This window comes from Rosa chinensis, chromosome 2, assembly GCF_002994745.2.
Source record: "Rosa chinensis cultivar Old Blush chromosome 2, RchiOBHm-V2, whole genome shotgun sequence".
Lineage (NCBI taxonomy): Eukaryota > Viridiplantae > Streptophyta > Magnoliopsida > Rosales > Rosaceae > Rosa > Rosa chinensis.
Window position 1 is genome coordinate 26,850,541 of NC_037089.1, and position 25,668 is coordinate 26,876,208.

A 25,668-nucleotide genomic window follows, 5' to 3' on the forward strand; every position below is an offset into this window, starting at 1 on the left:
TCTACCAAACAACCAAAGCATCTGATGGACCGGAATGAAGAGAATAACATTATCTTGTTTAGAATGAAATGACTGTTCTTTCTTCAAATAATACTTCTATTCATATTTCTTAAATTGATATTTATATATTTTTTAATTTAATTTTTTTTTATTTCTGTAATATCCTCTATAAAAAATAATATAAAAGAAAAAAAAATCACAACTGTGCGTCTATGCATTCCTCTTAACCTTTACTGTATCTTTCTCTCACCTTCATCGTCATCTTCATCATCACATAGTTTCAATTGTCTCATCGTCTACTCTCTCCTCCCATCCTTTATCCCATAATCTTAATTTCTAGTCTCTTTCTTCACTGTTCGTTATTCTCATAAAGATTAATGTTTGTTTGGTTTTTTTATCTTGTAGTTGATTCACTTCCAGCAATCAATTGAACTATATTTTTATATGGTGATAGTAGAATTTTATTAATTGTTTGTCATGGTAGAATATGACCTTTGATGGATAAAATGTCAATGGTGTACTTTGTTGCTTAGAATTGGGCTTGCGTTCTCTGCAATTTAATTAAGCAGAAGAAGAGAGAAAGAGAAACATATATAGATGGAAAGAGAGATAGACAGGGAGATGAGGTCATGGTTGAGTAGGGTTCTACTAATCTATACTATTATTAAGAGAAGAGGCTGTGTTAGCCAAAGTGGACGTGAAAAGACGACTTAATTCTTAGACCATAAACTATCTAAAAATGTTTTTTAATAAATGAAGATCATAATAGTAATAAACAAAATAATAGAATAAAATTTTAATTTATTTCCCCCTAAAATCTCTCTTTATAACTTTCCCACTTCCACAATTCCACACCAAAAGAGGAGGAAAAAAAAAAATACAAATTCCAAAACTCCCCACGTTTCTCCAATGATTATTTTTTTTTCTTTTAAAAATTAAACCCACACACAAAGTGTGTTGTGTGTGGGTTTTGGTCTAGTTTTTATTTACCTTAAGAGGGTATTATGGGAAGAAAAATTGTTTAAAAAAAAAAACTCGACCAAGCAAGCGAAATTTATTGAATGAAAAGAAAGTTACCACTACACCAATTTCGGAATCAGACAACACATATCAGACGACAGCAAACATTTTAACTGTCGTCTGAATTAATCAGACGACAGCAAGAAATATTCTGTCGTCTAAGTTTTCGAATCCAACAACAGTTTTTTTTTTGCTCTTGTGCAATAGCATTTCAAACAATGGTTGATTTTTTTTATGTTGTCTGAATGAATTAATTCAGACAACAGTTATTATGTGATGTTGTCCAAGGTTGATTAACACAATGGTGGATAAAAGATGTTGTCTGATTGTTTTTAATCACACAACAGTTATTACTTCTCTGTTGTGCAATTACTCTTAATATAATGGTTGAAAAATATGTCGTTTGATTGTTTTGATTCACACAATAGTTTTTTAGTTGTCTATTGTGTGACTTTGTTTCAGACAATGTACAGAAATTGATGTTGTCTGAGTTTTAGGGTTCAATAGTTTGCTCAGCCCGCCTAATTTTTTGGTCGAAAGTTAAACTTCCCACTTTTTCTTCCCACACATATTCGCACTGCAATTTTGCTCGGCCCGCCTCTATTTTTCAGTTCTTCTCTCTCTCTTTCTTGCTGTGCATCTCTTCCCACCGAGACCCTCTCATCCTCTCAGCGACGTCGTCGCCGTCGTCTCTCCCCAAACCCCCAACCTAGCCTCTGTCCCTAGACGCCTCCGACCCCCTTCACGATATCATTGAGGAGCTCCAGCGCCGCCATCACACCGATGTTGCGTGTGCCTCGCAGCACCACCAGCTCAGCGACCACGCGAACGACCTTCATCAATGGTAGAGCCTCCGGTATGCTCGCTACCTGCGTCATTCAACCCATCGATATCTTCATCGAGACACAGACCCTCTTTATCTTCATCGTCCTCCTCCCTCACTCCTCTTCTCCCGAACATAACCCTCAATCCCTTTGCTTCATCATCCATCACTGAGCTGCTGTGTGGGCTGAAGAAGGGGGACATCGTGGAGCTGACCCAGGCCATGGGGAAAGGCTTCGAGATTGATCAGATCGAGCTGTTGGAGAATTATCCTACGGTTCTAATTTTTGCAAAGGGCTATGGAACAAGGTTTGTTGCAATCGATTTTGAATTCACTAATTTCGAGGCAATAGAGTGAATACGACTGCTAACATGTTTTGATTTGTGTTGTGCAGTCCAATCGGGTCTCTCATTGAATCAGGGTTTAATGCTGATAAGCGATCCGACGTGAAGCTCTTCTATGGGGTCAGAAACCTTGACAATATGGCTTATCAGGTCTATAATAATGTTGTTCTTATTCATTTTCATGTGCTTTATTCAATTTGTGAATTTTCCGTGATTGTTCTTCTTGTTTCTCCCAAATCCTATAGGATAGATTCAAAGATTGGGAAGCTTCAGGTGTAAAGAGAGTTCCTATATTATCACAACCACAGGGCATTATGAATTTTTACAGGACAGTATGAATTTTGTCACTGTTTTTTATTTGAATTGCTAGTAGCTGGTGTAGGCTGTTTCTAATTTTGGCCACTCTTAACTTTGTTCTATCAATCTGCTTTCAGATCAATTGGCAGTGGCTTCCTTTTACGAATTCTGCTCAGAAAGATGACTTAAAGCTTTACCATTGGGTGAGTTTTTGTACTCCGAAGGTGGCCTCTCTTCCTATGGAGTACTTTCTAACTTTATATCATCTTGTCTCTGAATATCCAGCTTTTCTTATTTGTTTATCTTTGTTTTAAAAATTTATGTGCAGTCTGTGCATGGATGTTATCAGATACATTGACGAGGAGTATGAAAAGTATTTGACTGATCCTGTAGGTATGAAATTAGTATTTACTTGTATATATGATCTTATTTTACTTAATAGTGAGAGGGCTTTCCATTTTGCATCGTGGATTCATAGGCTCATTCTTTGTTCTTATCTCTCACTTACACTAGATGTGGACAAAAGAGGGGAGAGATCATTTGTTTGACTTGTGTCAACAGTTTGATCTCCGCTTCATTGTGATGGCAGACAGGTTCCCATCATCGTGTATTGTGGAGGAATTAATTGAATGGATTCCTGTGTAGGATGTGTTGTAACTTTCCATTAATTGAATGTATTCCTGCATTTAAGGTATGGTTCTGTGGTCTATCTATTTATGCTTGAGTTTCCATCAGTTTCTTTTCCTCGGATAATGTATCGTGACACAGCCTTTTGAATTGATTAACCTTAGTCATTTGCACTCCAGAGTTACTCATGCTGAATGAGTGGACACTTCATGGATCTTATGGTCCAAACATTGCTAATTGCCCTTCAATCTGTAGTTTTCTTTGGGTTATGCTGTTATATTTTTATCTCAAAAAATATGACTTATGATTGTGTCTTTCCATTGCAGGTGGGTTTGTAGTTTCCAGTATGGTAGCTTAGTTGAGGAGGTAGATGGACATACATCAATACTTTATCTCTGCTGCAAAATCAATTTGTTTAATTTTGATTTTGAAATATACACACAGTGAGGAGGCTGACAAGGACGCTCTGGTTTACATTTACAAGACGGCTGCCAGTGGATTCTCTGCTAAGCTCACTCCTCAACAACTCGCCGAAATCTCAAATAAGCCCTTCTCTCTTTGCCTGTTCATGATTTATATGATTTTCTGATAGGACCCTTTCTGATATGGTTGTCTTGATTTTATTTCATACACTGTCATTATTTGCCCTTGGTATATTATAACTCAATGTAAATTTCAAGTACCTTTGATCAGATCAGATTTTTGTTAAGGACCAACAGCATTATATCATATCTGGATCGCTCTTGTTATTCATATCTGATATAAGGTTTCGGGCCTCCTGATTCTGTATGGTATAGCCGAAAATGTGATTAAGTGAGACTCATACCTGATCCAAAAGAACTGTCGAGTCATCTACTGCCATTAGCTTATCTGATCTCTTACACTCTGAGCACTATGCAGACAAAGGGGTCATGATAATTGGGATTCTATTTTGTTGTTTCATTTGAAACTTGCTTTCTAATTTCAAGTGGGGGCTATCAAGGCTTGTGTTTGGTTCGTTTTGTTTTGAACCCTGCCACCAGTTTGGTTAATTTTCTAGGAAATCACATAACTCCAACAAGCTGCCACCTGCGGCATTATAGAGCTAGTCAACATGAATTAGCTAGCTAGCTAGGTACCAATTTCTATATCAAAGTCTTTCTTTGTTGATCTTCTTCAAAAGCATACTATATAGTTGGATTATTTGAATTTGTCTCACAAAAGAACCCTTTTTCAATGTCGTAAGTGCTATGGTTTTGTTACTTTATTTCCTTACCATGCATGAAAGCTTCCTGGAGACTGACATGCTCTAATTATCATTTTCTCTGATCCCTTTCTTCTATTTGTTGATCAGTCAGTGCATAGACTTGGACTAATCATAGCATAGCAAGAATCAGATATATAGAAAGGGAGAAAAACTAATATATCTTTGTACGTGATTATTTTTGCTTCTGTAATCCATAAGAAATAGGCCCATGTTCCTAACACTTGAGTTATTGGATCGATTTCAAGTTCATGCAGCCAAGAGAATGGTTATGGTAAGTGGAACTGCATGAAGTTTTAGTACACGGACGTATAGTTACCATTGTGGAACTAGATGATTCTTTGAGAAGATTGCTTGACGTATTAAAGGTGCAACAAGGAGTGAGGGATGGAAAGGAGACTTTGGAAAAATGGTGACCAACTTATTGAATCGGCAAGGGATGGGAAGGAGACCTTGACTTTGGCAAGGAAAATAAATATGTTGGTCAGGCTAATTGAACGTTACTTTGTTCTCACAAAGGTCACTTTAATTTTTATTTTTGGTCAACAATGGTGACATTCAGGGAAGTTTCTTGGCAAACTATTATATTGGCATTCACCTAGAAATCCAACCCAAAACGTTTTGGTTATGGGCTATAAGCTTTTATTGATGTGCTTTCGTTTACTCAAAAGTTTTCATTATACTATTATAAGACTCCATATTCTTGCAGTTTCAATTGAGCATCTTTCTTTCCTTTCCTCTTAACATCAAAGTCATATATGATTATGGATATGCTGTGCCAATGTTTAGGAAGGTGGAGAAATGAGAGCAGGAACAAAGTCTAAAGCATGAGTAGAACCGCAGGCCGAAATCCATTTTGGGAGGCACAGCTTGACGGCCATATTTCCGAGACATCCAACTCAAGAGTTTTCAGTTACAGAGAGCTGAAGACTGCTACTAAGAATTTTCAAGGCCTTCAAGAAATGGAACCCAGAAGACTTTCAAGGCCTTAAAGAGTGGCAGGTACTATTTTCCCTACCTAGGATATGGTTGAACCTCTTTTTAGCTTATGAGCATTGTAGTGTTTTGTTTGATGGATGACATCCTTTGTTTGATATCAAGAAAAGTTAAAGTTAGTACACAGAGAGGTTGTAGGTTCTATTATAAATCAATCCAACACTCCTTATAGCTAATTACCTTCTATTTTTACTTGGTGGATGAAATCCTTTGTTTGATATTAGGATCAATTATGTCTTCTATTTTTTCAAAAGCCATTTTGTACCACTCTAGCAAATGGGTGAGTTGTTTTCATGAACATTGTATTACCACGGTCTTTTAGGGAGATATTTGAGTTTAGATGGTAATTAGATCACAGAAGAGAGAGCCAACTTAGATATCACTCATCATATTCTGCATTTGTATAGTTTTCAACGTGAGGGCTTTATGTTTCCCATTTTTTGTAACTGTTTGCTCTGTTTCGTGATCTCTCTCCCTCCCTCTCCCTCCCCTTTGAAACCTTTAATTCCATTTCAGGCATGGGAGTTGATGATTCTGAAACTGACACTATAATAAATTGTGAGATCAAACTAGAATTCTGATGTTCATATACCTGTTGGATCATTTCATGCCTTGTTAAGATGTTTGTATTAGTTTTCTGTTAGCTTGTTTTAAAATGAACTTTTAGTCAACCAGGTGGCATTGGGTGAAAAAAGTGCTTATCTAACTTCCCATCATTCATACATACATACAGGAGAGGCATCAAGGCATAGGGGAGTGACTTCGAAAGTAAAGGCTGTTGTTGATGCAACTTCTGCTGGCATCTTCATTGTCATCACAAAGTGTGTTCTTCAAGACTTGGTTGGTTTCAACATTTTACTAAATTTTGTTAGAAAACTAGTTCTGTTGATGTAATGACTTTGTTGGATATATGGATGAATGTATCGGATTTTAACATAAATGAATGTGTTTTGGATGTGATGTCATTTTGAATGTCTATCAGACCGTTCAATCCAGCTAAAAACTATTGTCTAATAATTGATCATCACAAAATGCCTAATAAAAACTATTGTATGAGCCATCTAACTATAGGACTAAAAGAACGAGAAAGTCATTGTCCAGCAAAACAACAAACAACAGTTTTTTGGAGAAATCTATAGTATCAGTAATGGATGGACAATGGGATTTGCAAGTACATATTGTCTAACTAAGTCTTCAGACAACAGCAAGCATATAAGCCTTCAGACAACAGCAAGCATATAAGCCCCTGTTGTCTGGCACAACATTCAGACAACAGTAAGTATATAAACCGCTGTTGTTTTTCTTGGTGTTCAGACAACAGACAGCATAGTAGTTGCTATTGTAGTAAACTTTATCAGACCACAGTTTTTTGGTATTGTCTGATCCATGTATCAGACGGCATTGAGATAGACAATAGCAAAGTATATAATCAGACGACAGTGAAAAACTGTCGTCTGATTGAAAAATTGGTGTAGTGTACAAAGAGGAAGGAGGCAGAACAAGCGGAAGAAATGCAGCTAACTTCCTATTGTAAGAACACAAATTAACAAAACCGTAAATTAGGAAGACCTAAACGATAACTATATAAAATCTGGAGTTGAATCCCACCAAGCAAAGCCGTTTGATGAAGCACCATAGTTAGCAAGGGCATCAGCAGCTTGATTGCCTTCACGAAATATATGGCTAGATTTAAAATGCATTTGAGAGATATGAAGCAAGCAATTGCTCCACTACACACGAAGCCTCCAAGGCACTAGATGAGGAAAACAAATAAAAATCACTATGCCACTACACCAATTTTGTTATCAGACAACGGCAAAAAACCGTTGTGTGATTTGAAGACCCACCGTTGTAGAGTGAGCCGTTGTCTGATGAAAAATCAGACAACGGTGGAACACAGTTGTGTGATAAACACACAGACAACAGGTATGTGTTATAACTGTTGTGTGATCTCTCGGCAGATGGCTCGGTAGATGCCAAGCGCGCAGCAGTTGAGGGGCGTCTTCAGACAACAGTGCCAGTTTGCAACCGTTGTATGTTAAGCATGTCAGACAACATTTTTTTATTTTGTCTGTTGTCTGATTGCTCTTCAAACTTCAGTTCTTAGACTATATCTGTTGTGTGATTAACTTTAGGACAACAGAGTTCAATTGCTTCTATTGTGTGATTAACTTGTAGGACAACAGAGTTCAATTAATTCTGTTGTTTGAGTGTAAATCAGAAGACACTGATTCGTTAAAAACCGATGTGTGATATGATTGATTACAATGTATTTTTGTCCCATTTTTAACCATTCAGATAACAGGCAGTGATCATTATATCTAATCTATTGTGTGATCATTTAAACATCCCATTCCTTAATTAGATTGTGCATTCATTTGGTCCATTTACCAAATGAACAGTACTCTATCAAATACAAACATTGCAAACCATCAAATGATTCATATAAGCAATACTTTAAACTTTAAAAGCAAAAAGGGTGCATTTCCCAATCATTGAAACCAACATTTTACATAAGAAAAGCATTCTAGTGCATGCCCATCTACTTGGGACATCAAAAAGCTGACACACACATATTGTTCCAAAACATGCCGCATATGGTGCATGACAATCTACCAATAGAGAAGCACAAAAAAGATGCTTTCCTTATCGAAATGTACCAGCAACAAGTGTGCTACTTCATATGGCTTTGATACAGCTCTTTTTCTGCGACTCTACAAACTTGATTGATTAGGGCGACTTGATAATCTCACATTAATCAAGTTGTATTCTTCAAATTTCATTTTCTGATGACTTGGCTTCAGACACACAAAATGTGCTTCCTTTCAAGCAATCGAGAAAGTGTAGTTCATTAATGAAGAAAACTGAGAAATAGATTTCGCAAAAACCAGACTGCATACTGCATAAGTAAACGTGAATGTCTGAGACCCTACATTGATTATCTTAAATTGGATTTAGTATGAAACTAAGAAACTGATTTGCAAAAACCGGACTGCATACTGCATAAGTAAACGTGAATGTCTGAAAGCTTACATTGATTAGCTTAAATTGGATTTAGTATAAAACTGAGAAACAGATTTCGCAAAAACCAGACTGCATACTGCATAAGTAAACGTGAATGTCTGAAAGCTTACATTGATTAGCTCAAATTGGATTTAGTATACTGACTTTTTCCAAATCAGTATCTGGAGATGGGTTTTCATGCTCTGAGGTCTCACTTACCCTCCTTTCTTGCACTCTCTTCAGTAGTTTTCCTCTTACTGAACACAAAGTAAAATAAATCAGTAAAAAAAATTAACAGAGGAAAAGAACAGACCATGTCACGGATAGAATCCTATCAACATTTAAAAATAATTTCTAGAGTCATGAGCAGACAAGAAAGAATTCTGAAGAATAAAATGCTGATAGATCCAGAAATAGACATCTAGCAGGGCAACTGAAAGAGTACAATATGTAGAGAGGGTTAAACATTTTGAAAAGGAACTTTTGCAATTGATGCACGTTTGCAATTTTCCTTGGAATACAGTTCCCTACCAACCACAAGTGGAATAGTCTGTGCTTCTGAACTTTTGTTATGTGATTATGGTGCACCAATTAAAAAGATTATAAATACAGAAGCCATAAACAAACAAATTAAGATCATTTCTTCTCATGTTCAGGACTTTATTACTTTTATAGCCTCATGAATGAGCCAGTCATAATCATCTGCGTGTTATCCAAATCAAAATATATATATATATATATATATTTTTTTTTTTTAGAGAAGCGAGAGGAGGACTAACTCATTGTCCTCTCTCGAAAATTTATTAATGGTCAAAGAAAATAAAACAAACGGGATGGAGGACTCAGCCAAGGCCAAACCCAAACAAAGGTACATGAACAAATGAAAAACCAAACATAAAAAAGAACTTTCTAGAAAACTCCATGCAAGTACATAAGTGATCAAGCAAAACAAACTCAAAAACCTAGAACAAAGACATGAGACGTCCATGATGAACCTGGGAACATAATTAAGAGAATCTATATGCTGGCCTTGAAGAGAAATCACGTCCAAAATCAGCAACCAAGAACGAGGGTAGAGACAACCACATATTCCCTCCGTCATGAGAGGCACCATAATTAGCCAAAGTGTCAGCAGGGGCATTTCCTTCCCTGAATATGTGTGAAACATGCAGATGCAAACCCTTTGCAAGAGCCAAACAATTGGACCACTGAACACAGAGCCGCCAAGGAACCAATTTTGGTGAAGCAAAATACCTTAAAACAGTAGTCGAATCCGTTTCGACCCATACGTATTGCCACTCTTGTAGCTTGGCCACCCTGATAGCCTCAATAAATGCCAATACCTCAGCATCAAGAGCACTAGGAACCTGCACACGTGAAGCAAAAGCCAGAACAAACGCACCGTCATTGTTCCGGGCAATGGCACCAAAGCCTGCGTGATCCCGATTTCTAAAAGACCCATCAATATTTATTTTTATCCATGGGGACGGCGGAGGCACCCATGTAACTCGAGTAAATTTAGGAGCAAAAAAAAACAATTAAATAAAAAACAAGAAAATAAGGATTAGGTAACTATTGTGATACCAGTATGCATCCACAACAAATTAAGGAATCAATTGTCATTAGTTATTCAAACTTTCATAAGTTTGTACTCAAGCATCTATAATTTTCCAGGCCATCTTATTGAAAAGGATAGCAGTTAAGGTAGTCGAGTAATCCAATTACTATTTTCCACATAAATTGCAACTTACCACGTATGGTCTATCCGTCTATGGTTCATTCATTATAGCGATATAGACCTTAAACTTCTCGGACATGGGCAGTGCTTCATTTTTTCATACTGCCACAATGACTTCATGTTTGTAAGGAGATTATTAAAATTCAACTGTGACTTAGGGCATGTACTCAGAACTCAGAAGTGAACCAAAAAAATATTTGCACCATACCAAATATATAATTGACACGCCTATGGTTGTGACAGGAACGTGTAATTCCAGCACCATAAAAATTTGTTAAAAGATTCTGCAGCCTTTCTTGCCTTTATTTCTTTTGTAGTTCTCTTCCTTTCTTCTGTAGAATACATCATCTTTTCGTATCAACAACAAAGTATGCAAGAACAAGAGTATGAATAAAGATCACTGGTAAGTTGCTACCAAAAGGATAGCAAACATTACCTTCTGAAGTTTCTGAAGAGCAAGAATAGCATCAGTTTCAACAGTCTTAGCTGCATCACGTTCTCCAACAACTTTGCTTGATGAGAGTTCATCCTGTCATTATAGCAAGGAATAGTTAATGATGGATTTCACCCAAGCGGCTAATTATCAGGGAAAAAAAAAGGAAAACAATTTGGCTACAATAAACCTCACTTATTTGAAACTGCATATGTTATGGACAAACTGAGCAAATTTAACAAATTCAGTAAGTCTTGCATTTTCCATACAAAAGGCAGTAAAAGGAATATCAAGCAAAAAGGACTCACCCATGGCCACCACGTAGCAAGTTTAATACAAAGAACAGTCACACATGCATCAGAACTATCCAATGTTTTACTTGCTGCTGGTATTCCCTGGAAAAACCACAGGTCATTGAATTTATGAGATGAAGATGATCATATGTGTGAAAGGAATGAAAATAGACAAGAGGAATAGTTTGTACACATAGGGCCATCAGACCAGTTTGATTGTTGACCAGTTGAATTGTCGAAAACAATCAAACTGTCTGATTTGTAATCTTTGAAACTACTACATTCTCTTCCTAGTTTAGTAAAAGAAGCTAGACTCACAGGAGTGGAAAATACAGAGGCTAAACTGTGTCTTCAGTCTTCACTCTTCACTGAAACCAACTATTCAGTCAACCACGCTATTCCAAATACATAATCATATAAGATAACCAAACTCGGGCTAACAAAACCCATAATAACTTGTTCAAACGAGCAATATGGCAAAGCTCAACAATAAACCCTTGCTTCATTTAAGTTTGGGTAAACAATGTTACTGGGCTGAACATATGTGGTATTATAATTATGGTTCTGAGTTAAATCGTATAACTAACATATGTATCAAACGTGGTTCAATTCAATCCATGAACCCTTGCAAGGGATTCTCAACAATTTCTCAACATCTTAATCAATCCTACATTCCCAATCCTGGCTGGTTTTAGCTATGAATTAATTATATTGCAAAGCTTGAATTTGCAGCAGTGCTGTAGATAATTCTTATGCCTAATATTAAGCTTGCAAACGTATAACTTCTACTACTAAACTACTTTCAAGAACATATCACCATTTTCAAACCACCATAAAAGGGAGAAAAGGTATGAAAATCAATAAGATCAATGAATAATCAGAACACAAAGAAAAGAAGAAAGAGTGCCTCCTGACTCACCAGTTTGTCCTAATTGACCACTTCCGCCATTTTTAGAATTGTAACGAGGTATTGTTGTTGCATTGAAATCCATCAACAACGTAATTGCATGCATAGCTTTCCATGTTTACCAGAGTATCATAACCTAATGATGGTTTGGCTACACACCAAGTGTACAAGAGGACACAAGCACATATACACACAGGTCAGTAATGAGGATATTGGCACATACAGTAGCATTTTACAAGTTCATATAGGCATGTACTAGGGCATTACCTGTGCAAATGCCTTCAAAGGTGAAATATGAAAATGTCCTGCAAAAATTTGCTCAAACTCATATGAAGAAACAAATTAAATGAAACCATCAGAAACTCATTAAGATGCATTCACAAATGAACTAATATGGTAAAATTGATAAGCAGTCCATCAACACAAAACAGACAGCAACAACACAATGACCATGGACAGCAACAACATGATGACCATAGAACTATCTGATCAGTAAGTCAGAGAAAGAAAAAAAATTAGAAGCTGAGAACATAAATCTGGAATTTCTTTCAATTTTGCTTCAAACCCAATCAAACCTATAGTAAAAGATATCATCTTATTTCCAATTGGTAAGCAAAATCTGAACCGAGAACTGAAAAAGCACAAACTAGAATGAATCGAATTTCAACTAGCTCAATCGAATTTACATACTTAGGCTCTCTACTTCACAAAGTAAACCAATAAACTGGGTTTAAGTAGGAAACGATCTTAAAATGAATCAGGAACCATAAAGCGACTGGTTAAAATGAATCAAATTTGAACCAGCTCAACCCCAAACTTCACCTGGCAAACTAAACCAAACCCATTACCAATCTACAACCAACCAATTACATCACTATAAGACATGAATAAAGAGATAGATAGTGCACAGTTACTGAACCTGATATTGAAAAAGCCTCCTTGGACACAGAGAACAAAACCCAGAACCCCAACAACCAAGAATGGGAAATTGGTGATCACATTCAATGTGTTAGGCACTCCTGTCAAAAACCCAGATGGAAGAATTAAAACAAGAAATGTCTAAATACAGTAACAAAGTGAAAAAGATTGGAAATTTATTGGATAAAGGAAATTGTGCGTGTTAGCATAGTGATGGTGATTTGGAGAGTGAGAAATTTTGGGGCTGCAAGCTTGCTTGTGTTTATCATCTATTGAAATAAAATTTCACTAGTGTAGGTGTTGAAATAAAACAGATCGATCAAGATACCAAAACAGAACATGAGTTAGCAATAATGAAAAGCAAGCAAACCGAAAAGAAGAAGTGAGCAACGCACCTAAGTAGATCTCTCCAAAGGTCTACTATTGTTCTTCCGGCCGACTAGGAATCGTCCCCCTACCCAAGGCTCCATAGCCCAAAAAGCCGCTTCTCTTCGCTGCTTGGAGACACGGTCACGACTAGGTAATAGCCAAATAACCCAATTAACCATATAAATCTATAAAGCAAACATAAATTAATCGACTCCAAAGCCTTAATACCCACTTACCCAGAAGCCTCAACCCTATAATTGAATCAAAGCAACAGAAATCAATTATCCAAAGCTCCCTATTGTAACTGTAACTTCACGACCTTAGTCCTAGAATCACTCGAGTCACATAAATAGAAAAGAGATGAAGATGGAGAGGTGTTTACCGGACAGAAGCGACAATCGATGACGAGAGATTCTTCACATACTTGGTTAGTAGTCGATAAGATGAAAAGAACGATAGATGGTAAAGCGAGAGGGAGAGAGATCTGTTCTGCTTCTTTTCCCGAAGCGAATGACTATTTTTTTTTTTTTTTTAGCGATGGTGTTTGATACTCTTCAGTGCCCCCGCCACTAACTCGTGAGATCTATTGGAGGTTTCAAAGACCCAGTCTTCACATTCCTTGATGAACTTCTTCTTCCCAATACCCAGAACTAGCACATCAAAGAACCTCTCTTTTTTTCTTCCAGTATGAGGAACCGTAATCTCAAGTCGAGATAGTGGAGAAAGGAGAATTACACGCCTCTTGAAGTTCGAAAATCGGAAATGGAAGAAAAGAGAGGGTTAGGGTTTGCAACTCAGACAATCGCAGAGAGGGAAGTGAAATGAGAGAGGGAAAGTGTGGAAGTTCTTTAGCTGAAAACTCTCTAAGGTCAAAGTGGGAGTGAGAGATGGAAGGCTTGGGATTTTGCTCGAAGTGAAGAGAGGCTCCGGGGTTTTGCGCTTAGACTTGAAAAATGGCTAATATGGTTAAGTGTGTGTAATGGTGCCCTCGAGTCATATCAGGCACCACGCATTAATTTTTTTTTTTTTAATTACTCAGACAACATATAGACTTCTATATGTTGTCTGAAGTGTAGCAAAGCTGAGGGAACAAAGATGGACATTTCCCGCCTGTGCAATCAAAATTTCAGTTTTGGCGCTGAGGTTAGGCATTTTTCAATCACACAACAGAAATAGTTTATTACGTTGTAGGAACTTGCAAGCATGATAAACCATTGAAGCCAAATTTGCTCGTTTTGGGGGGAGAATGAATGTCATTTTGGAGACTTCTCCAAATTTGCCAGTCACTTGCATAACGGAACGTTAAAAACCATTGTATGATGATTTGCAAGCATACTCCTACAGCACAAGTAACTAAACTGTTGTACAGTTTAGTGGTATCTAGGGTATAATTTGGAGCAAAATTTGAGTCCATCTAGGAGGGAAATCTCCCGCAATTTTTTATTTATTCACACAACAGATTATTCTTGTAACCGTTGTGCAATGACCTTCTAAACAAAAACTTCAAAATTTTAACCACCTTATACAACGTAAGTTTACTAAACATGTTGTGTGATTCACTTTTCTTCATCACACAACACTTTTTTTTTTCCGTTGTGCAAAAAGTGTTGTGTGTTAACGTTTTTGGTGTAGTGTGCCAAAATGGCCTTCAGATGATAAAACTGTTCTATCGTCTGAACGAACAAAAATGTGTAGTCTAGTACAGTGTCGTCTCTTGGGGGCATCAGACGACATAAAAAAAATAAAAGTCTTATGTTGTCTAATGAGTTTTGCATTTTGGGAACATTGTGATCTGTATTTTTAAAAGCATCAAACAACAATTTTGTATTGTCTGATAAACAAAACAACCACAGTATTTTTTAAATGCTATTGTTTGAAGCATATTTGCAAGACTTATTTGTGTGGTCTGAATGCCCTTAAATAAGAAATATGAAGACTCATATGTAGTGTCTTCTCTCATACAACAAAAATTAAAGGTTGTGCTAATTTACTTTAAACGACAATTATATGTGGTCGTAAAGAGCATCAAAGGACAATTAAGTGTCGTTTTAGGGTAGGTTTGTATGACATTTTAGTGTTGTGTGAAAGGATTTGAAATTATACATATGTGATGTTGGAAAATGGTTTAGAAAATAGATATCATATTCTTTCTGTTATGTCAGTCTCATTACGACGACAATTTACTGTCGTTTGAGATTATTTAGACGACAAATATTTGTGGTCTGAATATAAAAAGGACCACTAATAGTACGTGTTTTATATTGTCTGTAATCACGTCCAATCACACTTATTTGTTGTTGTTATACACTTTTGTCAATACTTTCATCTAACTATGTTGTTGTTTTGCCTTTCAGATTACAATTTTTCTGTTGTCCCACTGTCAAAAAGGCAATAGACTTCTTATTGGTTTTTGTGTTGTGTCTGTGCAGCTACAATCACACGTTTTGGTGTGCTTTTGTTGTAGCTTGCAGTTTGTGACGACACATTTTAGTAGTTCCCTGTACAATTGGTATGCATGCATTCTAGAAATTAAAATTGGCTATTCCTGAAACTATAAAATCCACATCCAAAATCATTCATTGCAATTTCCATTAATCCACCATTGTCTCATGTACACAAACCCAGTCATCAGCATCAGTTCTAAATGGCCCATATCTACTAATCTGGGCAACCAGCAAAAGATATGTATGCAGTACTGCTTGCTAATAAACCAAAAGCACTAAACAATGTGGGCAACTAACTAAACAACATAGCAAAATAGCTAGCAATACTGCAATCAAAATCTGGCCTATATATATATATCAACTATGCATGTCCAAAAGTTGATGCTACATATCTCCAACTACTAGTTAACCTACACATGCACTAGTTATCTTTGAACTTCATAACATACTTTGTCCACTCTGCCCGGACAGCATCAACATTCTCCATTGTGTAATAGTGATTTGCTTTTGTTTCCCACTGCAAGGACAGAAGCTTAGTTACGCATCACAATGGATTAATCCAATAAATCACTAGTACAATAGATTAGTTACTGATTACCTTAGCACTCCACTCTTGGTTTTTGTCCTCCACTATATCCCTCATGTAATGCGTAATCCAATATCCACAAGTCTTATCCACCATCTGCTCCGAAATGCCGTGAAACAAATAAATATTTTCAGTACCTAATAAACCTTGCCTGAACTGGAAAAATGCAAATATAAATAGTTAGCTAGATGGGGAACACATACTGCACAGTTTTTCCATTGAACTGTATTTCGGCCTTTCCTATGTTTTTGTGCATTGAATATTTTGATGGAGCTTCAACAATAACACAATACACAAAATTATGATGAAACTAACAACTTATAAATTGAGAATCGATAGAGATCTCCAAAAAAAGAGGACTAAACCGTTTTGTACATAATACCAACAAAAAACCAACAAGCTAGCTGCACTTACTTGTCCACAATAGTTCTCTATTCACTGGTGATGAGTCACCTTTTTAGCGGATCCATGAAATACAGAACTTCTTCAGTGGGGTTCGCCACCGTCAACATCCAATGACAGCTGGCATTCAAATTTATGATAATCAATACCAACACGAATTTGATCTAGGTACTTGCATTGCTATATTTATGAGATCAGAAGTCAATATTTACAAAAACAAAAATGAATGAATGAAGCTTTTGTACCCTGAATTATAGGGGACCCAAAAAATCAGACCAGGCTTCCCTCTTTCATAAGAAACTGACAAAGAACGAGCCCGTTCAGTCGGATTTCCGTAGCCAATGACACCAGTATTAGCGGGATCTACGAAGCCAATCATGTCAAGCATCTTCGATTTCTTCAACACTTGATAAATGAAGCTGTAAAACCACAAGTCTCAAAATATCATTCACTAACACTGAATTAACAGCTTCATTTAAAATGCATTACAGACCTCATATACATCACAATGCAGCTGCCAGAAAACTCCTTCATGTTGGTCATGGCATACACATCCCTTCTGAAGATGGCGACCTTTTTTGGATATCCAAATAATTCCTCGCCTAAGGTTGTGTGGATGGTGATCTCATCCTTCAAGTTATCATTAGCCCATGTGGCCAACGTCTTAAGTGGTGGAGGCAAATTGAGTGGAAGCTTGTCCAAATCATCATGATAAAAAAAATCATCATATATATCCTTCTTTTTCCTCCTCATAATTTTATGCTTTTGTTGCTGCAATTGATATAAAAAATAACATTGCATGATTAGTATTTCTATATCATGTAATATTGTAGCTCACATGGTCATTTTGGTAAGAATAGAAAGGTTAAAAATGACAAATAATTTAAGCAAACTACATTACCTTTGCATCAGCTGCAGTGGGTATAACCCAGTCTCTAGGCCAAGCAACGCATGTACCAATTGCATCGTGGACAAACATAATCTCATCCTTAATAGGAATTGGTAGCAAAGCATTAGCAACAATAGATTTGGTGATCGACGCTCGAACATTTTCCTTAGCCAATGGAACACCATGGATAGTTTGCTTGGTGGAGTCAACATGCACTTGAATGATCGTTCTTTCAGCCACTATGTTGTCCAATGAATCTATTGCAAGTTTACACCCTGACTGGACAATATTGGTGGACTGAACCTGCTAATTCAAACCAAAAAATATGTAAGCATTAGTCACATTTGAGGCAGCACTGTCATCAACATGGTTGATCAAATGTAATTGTAAAGAAAAGAAAAGAAAACTAATTGTAAGGAAAAAGAAAGTAAAACTAGGGTAGCGATTAATTACCGGCATTTGCATTGGCTCCACAACTGCATTTTTTGTTCGGAGTTAAATCATTCCTAACCTCATCCTCAATAATCAAGGTTAGTCTGATGTTTAGCTCCCCATCCACAAAGACTTCATTCTCCTCAACTACTTTCTGTTGGTCCTCCCCTAAATCTAACTTCTTCTTGGCAGTTTTGCGGCTTCAATTTCAATAGCTTTCAAACCAGCCTTGTCAAGTTGCCTTGAACAGCTGCCCTGGCCAGAGCCTAAATCATTCAGTGGTGTCACAGGTTTGGGTAAGTCAGCTGGCAACTCTTTCCCATTAACCATCGCTTCTAACTTCTGAAACCTTTCCTCCCAAGCTGCTCTTTCCCTAGCAATTTGTTGCTCCATCTGCAACTCCCATTTGGCTCTTTCCTGAGCAATGATATTTTATTTCTCATTTGCTAGTATCTTCTTAACACTAACCCTGACACTATCTTCTACATTTAGCATTTGGCGTTTAGGTAGATGAAAATATGCCGAAGGCTTGACGAAGCCACCAACACCGCGTACCTTACCAGGATACTCAGGATTTCTCAACGCCAAAGTCAGAATATCATCTGTTCCTTAAGGGTTGATTTCTCCTTCAAACACTTTTCTCTTCAAACTTTCCTGATATAGACATCAATCATAGCACACAAAAATTATCCTTGGGATACAAAACATGAAAAAAAAAATTAACAATTACAAAAAACTGAACTTGCAATTTTTTCGACCTTCTTCTTCACTGCTGGCCCTTTGAAGTTGCCACTCTTGTCTTGCGGGGTCTTTATCAACATCGTAGCACGATCTAATTCTTCAATCGGTATTTTTTCATCCTATAAATATGAATACATACGTGTGACATCATGATCAGTTTGGTGTAAACCAAAAAGAATAACAAATATATTGTAAATAGATTTGTAAGACGAATATTGACCAGTTCTTCTTGGAAGTTAGCATATCCTTTCCGTGACATTCGATGAGAATACTTATTCTCCTTCCTCTTTATTATCTGCTTTTCACGGAGTACCTACAAAGTATATGTAGAATTATGCATTATATTTTAGTATTTGCATAAAACAATAACTAATAATGCATAAACTGTTCCACAACTGCATGTCCGAGTATGGTATTAGACAAACCTGAAATTGTCGTGAAGTTCTATCAGCCACGAACGTATTCTATTCATCTACCTTAATTGATCGATAATCATCTGGAGGGAACTGTAAAAGTTCAGGAGAATCCAGATAGGGAATAATGTACCAGTTGGTTAGTTTGCTCTTGAACTCTCTCCATTTGTGGCCGGCTGATGTAATCACCAATTTCTTCCATTCTTTTGGCACCACATAAGCATCCTACGCATTAACAATGTCAAAGTATCATAGCTTTAATTACTTTTTTTTTTTTTAAAATAAGAATAATGAAATGTAAATTAGTGAACAGCTAGCAACAACTTATATATAGACTGATTGTTTACCTGGATACTATTCCAAATCTTGTCTTTTTCATCCAAAGACACATTTCTCCAATCATTTATAGATATTGGGATCTTGGTGTGTGCCAACATCCTAACGTATGACTGCATCTCCTTAGCTGCCTTCCCAATTGGCTCTCCATCCGCATTATAATTCACCTTTAGCTTCTTTCCTCGAATCAGTCGCCTAGTGATTTTATTCATGGTTACCATCCCTCGCTTAAGCAACCTCAATCCACCAGTGATGTTGTCATCATCATCAGAATCCTCGGATGACTTGCTCTTTGCAGACTTATGACCGGACGACGACTTCTTTGCTGCCACAGCCTTCTTGGAATTTACTGCTTTAGGCGGTGGCATACTTCTCCTAGCGGATGCATCCTTGCTGGACTGAGTAGCTTTATGTTTTCGCGGACTTCTCCTAGGGAAGGTAGCCTTGTTGGCTTCTGTCAGTCTTGCTTCAGCCTTCTTGGAGGTAGCAAGTTTACGATTTGGAGAAGTAATTAATAGGTGGTTTAGAGACAGTTTTTCTACTACGTTTCATCTGCACCGCCTTTATCCTTAAGGCTATAGATCTAGCAACTTTCGATGTGCTTGCAGATGGAGCCATGACTTGCAATACACAATAAACACAGTTAGCCCCATAATATATGTTAACAATTAATGTCAATAAACAAATGAAACAAAAACACATAAAACAATGAAATAACTAACACATAAAGCAATGAAATTACTAACACAACTCAAAATTAAACAGCACAGAAGACAATGAAATAACTAACATAATTGGAAGTGTTAATATACATGTTTCATCAAACACATCAGTACATATATGTAGGCATTCTAAAATAAATCAATCACGCACAAACAACATTAACTAAATGTTTTTTTTCCCTCAGCCACGTTGATTGCAGTCATTTCCACCCATATTGCTTCATCTCTAGGACGCATATAATTGCTATCTGATCACCATCTATATTATCAAGAGTCTCGATGGATGGCATTGTTGCTTCAAATGGCTGTTGTTCTACTTCAATATCTTGTAACTCCTCCTCCGAATCAGCCCCTTGATAGTCTCTATCTGGGACCCTTACTACCACTGACCATTGAGAATTGAGGGGATCCTCAATGTAAAATATTTGCTTAACATGGGTAGCTAAGACAAAAGCATCATTAAGATGACCTTTCCTATTCAGATTGATCAATGTGAACCCTAGTTCATCTACTTTAATACCCCTAACATTCTCCCAATCACATTGAAACAACAGTACCCTAAACTTGTAGCAGTCCACCTCCCATATTTGTTGTATGACACCATAGAAGTCCATATAATCAGTTTTGGGATTTTTATCCTTTGCACTAGAAACTTGCATTGCATCAGCCACAAAAAAAACCCCACTGTTTTGCACTGATCGCACATTGTCCCGCTCCTTAGTGTTGAAATCAACACCATTAACCTGGTATCCACTAAAGGTCTGCACTACATGATTCGGTCCACATGACATCCACCTCATTGTTTCCGAAACATTATTGTCCGGAAACTGCAGTTCATTTGAAACCTTCAAATCAATAATATAATACATTAGCGTAATGTTGAAATCTTATTTTTTTTTCAACTTATATATTAACAATCAAGTATATGATCACATACCCTCTCTTTTAACCAGAAAGCAAAGGTCTGGTTTTGTTTATCCTTCAGCCATTTTTCATTTTTGGAAAACCTTGGATTGAGAAGCTTCAACAATTCCAGATGTTCACTGAATATCAAACACACAAAACTCAATGATTTAAGTAACAAAATATTGAATCAATTCATGGACTGTAGGAAAACTGATGATAATTAAAAGTTTATGACTTACATGAAATAAGGACTTGCATCCTCGGTATTCTGCAATATACACAGATGTGCTTGATGCATCTCCTTGCCATAGACAGAAATCATGGTAGCACCTGATAGCGGTTTGGATGCATTACGGGCTCATGGTTTGGAACTTTCAGGGATTCTAGTAGTAGAAGCATCAGTAAGCATACGTTCAATGCAAAACTCAACAGCCTCTTTGACAATATAAGACTCTGCTATGCATCCCTCGGGATGCATTCGACATCTAACCCACCCTGTAAAGACTTTCATGTACCTCTCGAAGGGGTACATCCACCGAAAAAATACTGGACCACAAAGCTGAACTTCTCTTACGAGAGGCACAGTTAGATGGATCATAATGTCGAAAAATGAAGGAGGGAAGTACTTCTCCAATAAGCAAACAGTAGCCACCAAGTCTGCTTGCATTTTTTCCAGCTTCGAAACATCGATCACTTTAGCACATATTGCCTTCAAGAAAAGGCAGAAGCGGATGATCGCATACCTAACTGGCTTCTCAAGAACAGAATGTAAAGCAACAGGAAGAAGAATTTGCATGATAGTGTGACAGTCATGCGATTTCAGACCAGCAAGTTTTAAATCCTCCATAGACACAAGATTCCTTATATTTGATGAAAACCTAACAGGAACCGTCATTTCAAAAAAGAGCCACAAACTATTTTTTTTTCAGCAAGCATCAAGTTCCAACTAGCCAGAGGTAATTTATCCATTTTGGCACCAACTTTTGGGTTCAAACCAGCCCTAATACCCATCTCCACCATGTCCAAACGCGCTGCAACCCCATCCTTTGTCTTCCTGGGAATGTTCAGCAGCATACCAATGATGGCATCACAGCAGTTCTTCTCGATGTGCATGACATCGAGATTATGTCGTTTGGGAATATATTTCCAATACTCTAGTTCAAGGAAGACAAACTTCTTTTTCCAGCAAGGTCTGCTTGGTCTTCAACACCCTTGGCAGGAGGAGAGCGTTTCTTTTTCCCACACACATAATTCAGACCCTCTACTCTAGAAAACACCTCCTCTCCGGTTAATGGTAGAGGAGGTAGGTCCTCCTCTACGGTGTTGTCAAAAGCAGCAGCCTGTTTCCTATACGGATGATGTCTAGGTAGGAACCTGCGATGCCTCATGAATGCCCTTTTTTTACCTCTCTTTAACCTATAAGGTTGAGTCTGGTCAAGGCATATTAGACAAGCATTGTATCATTTAACAATGCTACCAGACAAGTTCTCGTAGGCGGGAAAGTCATTAATAGTCCACAGCAGCACCGCTTTCAATTTGAAGTAGTCCCCTCTTAGTGCATCGTATACTCCCTCAACCTCATCCCACAATACTTTCAGATCGTCTATTAGTGGCTGCAAGTAGATGTCGATATCGTTACCAGATTGCTTTGGTCCCGATATTAACAATTTCAACATCATAAACTTCCTCTTCATACAAAGTCATAGAGGAAGATTATATGTGACAAGTATAACTGGCCAACAAGAATACTTGCTGCTGAGAGAACTATGCGGGTTAAATCCATAAGAAGATAGGGCTAGTCTGAGGTTTCTAGGGTCGCTACTGAATTCTGGATATTGTTTGTCAAGTAATTCCCAAGTAGGAGAATCAGCTGGGTGTCGCATCATTCCATCTTTCTTTCTACTAGACTCATGCCAAGTAAGATTCTTAGCTGTGTTGGTCGATTGATACATTCGTTTGAACCTTAGGATTGGTGGAAAGTACCATAAAACCTTCGCAGGTATCCCTTCTTTCACAGTTTTATCCCTACCCAATTTCCACCTTGGAACACCATAGTTGGGGCAGATAAGAGCATCGACATGCTGCTGTCTATACAAGATGCAGTCATTAGGACATGCATGAATTTTTTCATACTCCATCCCTAAAGCACTAAGTGTCTTTTTCGCTTCATACAAAGACAAAGGAACCTGATTTCTTTCAGGAAGCAGATCCCCAATCATCATAATCATATCTAAATAGCAAGCATCGGTCATTCCATGCTTTGCTTTCAAATTGAGCTTGGTTGTCTTGGTACAACCTGGGTACAAAGGTTGATCCCCATCCTCTACATACTTCAAAAACTCATTAGAGTCTTCGGAAATCTGCTCATCCTCACTTTCTCCAAAGCTCCAATCATTCTCTCCCATCCCAGGTTCCCAATATACAGTTTCAAATTCAACTCTATTGTCATTCATAACAGATGTAGTGGCTTCCCCATGCCACCTCCAATGCTTATAACTCTCGTTAATACCATTCCAAAATATATGATCCTTAATAACTCCAACAGAAAATCCCTCCGTGTCACTACATTTCAAGCAAGGACAAGAAATCTTGTTTTTGTTATTGGCATTAGACTCAGCAAACTTGAGAAACTCTGCTACTCCTAGCTCAAACTTCTTTGATCTTCTATCAGCATGCATCCATGACTTATCCATCTTAAATATATAGGTTCCTTCATATATAACAAAACACACTTAAATACTGTCTCTATCTGAAAGATACCGTTGCTTATACTTTTAACATGCTTATACTTTTACTATACAATATACTCATTAAGACTAGTACTGCTAAGAGTGGTCTTAACACATACAAATTCATTCACATAGAGCTGCACCAATTACATCGATCCATGACAATTCTAATGATCAGATTGCATTCCATGCTCAAACTTTTATTATACAAAGTAATACAATATTCTATCAAGAAATAAAAATGAACTTATTATTATACTCAACTAGCTAGCAGTAAACATATAATCATTTTGTGTAGGCAAAGATATGAACAAAAGGATAATTAGATAGTTGCTAACTACATAATGTATTAAAGCACAGACATTGAAAACTCACCAGAAATTTATAGAAAAAAAAGCCGGGCTTCTGTTTTTCTCTACACTACTAGCAGTGAGCCTTCCTTCACAAATCCTTTTGTTCCACCAAATTTCCCTATCAAGGCCAACAAAACAGAAGAAACATGTTACAAAACATAAGAACTATGGCAGTTCCTTTTCATAGTCATGCATCTCATGGTAATAACAGGATATTATGCACACTTTCTGTGGACTTTCTAAACCTCAATAGAAATTATTACTGTGTGAATATTGCAGTTTCGATGGGTGGGAAGTTCTTCCTATATGTGTATATGTACATAAACATGACTCGTAGTTTATGAAGCTGCCTTTAGTTATGCAAGTCATCAAAGTTTACTCTGGCCTAGACACTTTGCAACTATAGCTTCTTCATTGGGAGTCTTTATTAATAAGTCGGCTTTGTACTTGGGCTTAGCAAGTGCACAAGTATTTTCTACATGGGGCTACACATCTGAAAATGACATCCACAGAAAGTCATTATACCTGAACAAATCTGTAAAGGCCAGGTATTGACATAAGATCAACTCCTATAAGTTGTAATCCAAAGTCAACATAAGGCTGCAAAAAAGAGGGGAAAAATATAGAATTAGTTATAGCCAAAATATATAAAGGCTATATGCAGGTTAAATACTTAAACATACAAGACAACAAGATTATAACAAAAAAAATAATAATAACAAGACAACAAGATTTAAACAAATTAAACCTAAATTAGGCATACATCAAGAGATAAAAGATTGGGTAATTAATTAAGGGATGCTAAATTGTACTTTTGCACTGAAAATAAACCATCCCCAGTACAAATTAAACCTAAATTAGGCATACAACAAGAGATTTCTTTTATAAATTTCTCTATACCCTTCTATCATAGCTAGAATCAGTCTTGGAAGACATTTGCAACCTCATTAAATGTTCCTTTCAGTTCGGATGTGAACTGTATTTTTGCAAGTTAATACAGGCCAAATCAAAGTAGGTGCAACGTTAAGATAATAAGCTCAGTCTTAAACCAAAAAATAATGGAATAGCGAATTTTGACTGCCATCTAATGCTAGTAAACTGCTTAGGAAGCTAACCATTTTACCAGAGCAAACTTTCAAGTTAGAAACACTAAACAAACCTAGAAAACAGACCTAGATCTGGGCTAATTATTCAGCAGCAGATGGAACAGGAGAAAAATCAATCTCAAATATTGACACGTACTATTTTCTCAAATGCACAATTTTGATTTCAGAAAACAATTTTTGATACTAACACTAATATTTTCAAGGGCCCTTCTTTGCATCATGACAATAATTATTGATAAAGCATTTTAAAGGGATTTGATGAAAAACATTAACCATAAACCAAATGGGAAGGAAAAATACTAAGCTCAAGATAATAAACAGAAAACTATTAATTGTTATATGTATCACAGATGCAGGGCCACCCAATTTCCTTCTATCTTGTTTTTCCTTGCAAGCATACCTTACTTATACAGAAATGAATCTTTGAAAAAGTTAAAGAAAAAAACCAGTTTTGGAAATAGTAAATATTGAGGAAAAAGAAAGTACCTTAGCAACGCACTATTACATATTTGAGTATAAATAGACAGAGACTCACTCTCAAGTTGAAACTCTGGAACTTTGAGAGCAACTACTGTCCTTGCCTTATACCTGTACAAAG

General features: G+C 36.9%; 2 long non-coding RNA genes across 6 annotated transcripts; both read right to left on the reverse strand.

The window, feature by feature from the left end:
• Positions 1-7,983: 7,983 nt before the first annotated feature.
• LOC112190946 lies at positions 7,984-11,851 on the reverse strand. 4 transcript variants are annotated; one of them, XR_005805273.1, is made up of 4 exons: positions 11,136-11,386; positions 10,833-10,919; positions 10,300-10,620; positions 7,984-8,064 (listed from the first exon to the last, which is right to left on the reverse strand). It is a non-coding gene; the product is annotated as an uncharacterized LOC112190946 (long non-coding RNA). The 4 variants fall into 4 exon arrangements; XR_002932718.2 differs by lacking the exon at positions 11,136-11,386 and adding an exon at positions 11,737-11,851 and having other exon boundaries at positions 8,049-8,249; XR_005805271.1 differs by having other exon boundaries at positions 8,050-8,249.
• A 4,202-nt stretch (positions 11,852-16,053) lies between these two features.
• Positions 16,054-16,830, reverse strand: LOC121051619. 2 transcript variants are annotated; one of them, XR_005806264.1, is made up of 4 exons: positions 16,689-16,830; positions 16,456-16,563; positions 16,245-16,314; positions 16,054-16,137 (listed from the first exon to the last, which is right to left on the reverse strand). It is a non-coding gene; the product is annotated as an uncharacterized LOC121051619 (long non-coding RNA). The 2 variants fall into 2 exon arrangements; XR_005806265.1 differs by lacking the exon at positions 16,245-16,314 and having other exon boundaries at positions 16,079-16,197.
• Between the last annotated feature and the right edge of the window lie 8,838 nt (positions 16,831-25,668).